Source organism: Electrophorus electricus, chromosome 1 (assembly GCF_041902795.1).
Source record: "Electrophorus electricus isolate QZ-2024a chromosome 1, ASM4190279v1, whole genome shotgun sequence".
Classification (NCBI taxonomy): Eukaryota; Metazoa; Chordata; class Actinopteri; order Gymnotiformes; family Gymnotidae; genus Electrophorus; species Electrophorus electricus.
The window spans coordinates 14614201-14618277 of record NC_137497.1 but is presented as its reverse complement, the minus strand read 5'-3'; the positions used below and the strand labels follow the sequence as shown (position 1 = coordinate 14618277).

Here is a 4077-nt window from a genome sequence, read left to right as displayed (position 1 = left end):
GCAGTAAACAAGTTTACTATCCATTTTAATGTTATAAAAATGGATGGCATCGTTTACGCTGTGCAACGCAAAATGAATTATTAAAAACAACCATCAGAATTTATTAATTAATTTAATAATAATTTTATTAAATATACAGAAGATTAAATAAAGATAAAGGTCAAGCAGGTACAATAGTCTGGTTAACACACCAAAGTCATGGATGAAATTCTGATGACCTGAGAGAACCTGTTCTATCCACTTACCAGCTATGACTGTCAGCAGCTGTAACAGCAGAACACAGTGACACCTGCTCAGCATGTCTGAGGAGACAAAAGAGACACCAGTCAGTACTGTAGAGAGGAGACAGGAGAACCCAGTCAGTACTGTAGAGAGGAGACAGGAGAACCCAGTCAGTACTGTACAGAGGAGACAGGAGGACCCAGTCAGTACTGTACAGGGGAGACAGGAGGACCCAGTCAATACTGTAGAGAGGAGACAGGAGGACCCAGTCAGTACTGTACAGAGGAGACAGGAGGACCACCTATAAAACACCTATAAAACAGGAGTATTGTAACGGTCAGTAATTTGCGGACTGTCCCCTTAAGTTACGTTTACGTAAAAGGCGTGTGCACGTAGGCCACGCGGAAGAGTTGGTTTTGTACTGTGCGTGACGGACGTTGCTGGATCCAGCTCTTCATTTAACGTTATTTACTTCTTAAGTAACGCGTTATGAGCTTTGGATGTTTTTACAACTCATGTAGGAGCTGTCTATAATACTCCAGGAGCCAGCCTGTGTCACGTGGTGAATAAACCAGCAAGTTTACTACTAAACTGAGTGATTCTGGTCCGCATCTCCTCCACGTGCTTCACAGGCTTCTCTCTACCAGTTCCAAAGATCTGCTAATCTGGGTTAGAGCATAATTTAAACAGGACTAACTCCAAGCGTTACAGTATGTACTAAAGTACACAGTTACTGTAGGTGCAAGGCAGGTGTTCTTAATAAAGTGGCCGGTGAGTTTATGTAGCAACATTCGTACTTGGGCTGTTTATCTAACGACCTCGCAAATATTATTGTGGAGAAAAATGTGGGATAAAAAATAGAGGCAGTGAAACCCACTGACTAATCACAGAGTGCGATAGTGTTTTTGAATATTATTATTATTATTATTTAATAGCAATAAAGGTTTGTACGCCACATGGACATGATCTCCTACCAAACGCATTTACTCTGAGGTAACTGCAGGCCAGGAGACACACAGTCCATCTACTGAACTGCAGCATAAGAAGGCAGAACAGCACGCGGAGGGAACAAAGCGCACAGCTACTATCGCTCAGTGCACGAGCTAAAGTCCCTCAATGAACACATGATCCCGTTCAACAGTCCGCGAGAACAATCAGAGTTCTTAGCAGACATGCACACTTTAAAACAGCTGCACTAAATATTACATATTAACTTATTATCTATGCAGTTGCCTAGTTGCATTCATAAATCAGACTTTCTGACAGCTAGCGCGCATATTTGGACGGTAATCAGAAGTACATCGACATACAAACACTTTTAAACTCACCGCTAAATGTCACACTTGAACCTCCCGCTTCAGAAATGAAACCAATGGATTTGTGCTCGTGCTTGATTCGTTCTACAATGTTTACGTCACCACAGAATAAAGTGGAAATAGTGAGAAAAAGCATTTTGAAGTTTGAACACTTAACTTTTACCATCAAGTAAGGTGGAGTATTTTATAAGAGCACTATTATAATAATAATGATTTATAATTCTTTAATTTCTAAAGTCATAAATTGATGGCATTTTATCAGTTTTGTTTAATGATAAGCTGTTCACAATTTAGAACTTCAATTTAAAATATATAAACTATTTTTGCTCTTAAATGTGACTTAGTAAGATGTGTTCTGTGTGCATTCTAAATGTATTCTGAATAAATTACTGTTTTATGTATTGTAATAGAATACATCACATTATTCAACCATCAAAGTATTCTGCCAAACCCTGGATGTATGTACACAACTCAGCAATGAGATTTTAATGACATGCACAACAGTCCATTTAGTTTTATTAGTTGCTTTTATTGAAACAACAAATGTCATGCTTTTCGATGCAACAGAACAGTTTTAAAAGCTGGAAATAAATACATAGATAACTAACAAACTACCTAAATAAATACTACTATATAGTAGTATTAATAAGTACTACATATGTAAGCTGCGTCACATCCCAGTGTGCTTCAACGAGGGTGAAAAGACTGATGATGATGATGGTGATGATGATGGAATATTGGAGCACTGTGTTGTAGAGTAAATGTCTTTCAACAAACATTTTAGGTATAAACGTCAGTGCCTTCAGTGTCCTACTTTGGAACACTCTTCCTATATGACTGAATAATTATATGTTCCTGTAGGCCTGAGTAACTTTTACTCTGTATGTTCCTGCATGTTTGAGTAATTATTATTGCACTGTATATTCCTGCATATCTGAGTAATTATTATTATTATTATTACTCTGCATTGTCACGGTTGTCCCCTCCCTGTCATCTCGGTCACTTCAGCAATCCTGTCGTGCTCTGTTTTGGCTTTACAACTTGGTTTTCTTTCCATGAGCTTCTTTGTTTTGATTTTTCTGTTACTCCCCCTTGTCTGGTTGTTCTGCCTGTTTTCTCCCGTTTCTAATTGTTCCTTGTTAATTCGTGTATATATTCCTTGTTAACTCGTGTATATATTTCTAGTGTCTCTCCAGTCTTGTCTCTGGTTATTGTTCACTCAGTGTTCACTCAATGAACACAGGTTCATTGTACTAAGCCTCCATTTATTCTAAGGTCCTATCATGTTTGCTGTTCATGTCGCCTGTGTTCTTCATTTCATGTTGTTGCCTTGTAACCTGTTCCCAGTTGTGTTTCTGTCAGTGTGTTGGTTCTATCGTGTTTAGCTTTCATTTTCTTTATCTTTTGTGGGTCTGTCCGTCTCAATATGTTGACTCATTCCACTGACCCTGATTTTCTGTTCCAGTGTGTTCCAGAGAGCTTGCGTCCTCTCATTGGCCTGTTCCAATATTCTCCAAAAGGCCGCAGAGCACCATTGGTCTGTTCCAACGTGCTTCTCCAATTTTTATTGGCTCTCCCGTTGCTGTCCCAGCATCCTGCCACACTTCTGACTTACAGCATTTGGTAAGTGAAGCCAGGCTCCCTTTTTTACATTTTCCCTTCAATTTGTTGCGCTCAATTTCTTTCTATGGCTTTTATTCCCCATCTCGGTACGTCCAGACTTTACTGTAAAAGCGAGATTTAATGGGCAAAGTTAGTGGCCAGACCGACAGACCGAGCTAATTAGCTGCTCGTTAACCTGTCTGTGTCGGACACAGTGCAAGTTTTCTCTCAGACATCTTGGTTATCAGTTGTGGGTGAATGAATGAATGAAGTTAATGAAGTCATTTCCACTTCATCTGAAGTTAACATTTGCGGTACAATGACCTGTGCTACTGAAAATGACTGATTGTTATTTCAAACAACAATTAAATAGCACTTAAGCTTCACTAGCTGGGGATACAGAGTTATCTGGTTAACTGCAAAGAAGCTCCTTTTGTCAAAGGAGCTCCATTTTCAAACACATGTTATTGACACAGTCCTGAGTAATGTACATTAATGCTGATTTAAAAAATGTTTAGGCATCAATTTTAGCATTAATTTTGGTTTGTTTCTCTTGATCCCTTAGAATGTTTTCCAAACTGGCATCTCCATATTCCAGGCCAGCGCCTGTGAGGGTGAGCTGAGTGGCTAAATATACAGCTGAGAGAGCAGAGACATACAAATTAGTGGAAGGTGTGCTGGTTAAGTTCACCAAGAGGGTTGATACTTGTGCTCACTCTGACGGGGAGCATTTTGTAGTGGCCCATTTAAAAAAATGATGATTGTCATCGAATTGGTTGTCTTATTTCAATAGGTACAATTTATCAAAAAAAATATGGCAGCTCTAAAATGTTTTTCAGTCCATCCACAGTCACAGTATCTTCAGATCTGGAAGTATAATGCTGCAGTGCTGTCTGTCCTCCCTCCCCAACCTATAAAGACCTTCCTGACTGGAAAG

At 39.2% G+C, this 4077-nt stretch overlaps 1 long non-coding RNA gene across 1 annotated transcript; it reads left to right on the top strand.

Moving 5' to 3' along the window:
- Positions 1-759: 759 nt before the first annotated feature.
- On the top strand, positions 760-3759 carry LOC145657214 (uncharacterized). The gene is made up of 3 exons (XR_014122979.1): positions 760-817; positions 3004-3161; positions 3706-3759. It is a non-coding gene; the product is annotated as an uncharacterized LOC145657214 (long non-coding RNA).
- Positions 3760-4077: the final 318 nt, after the last annotated feature.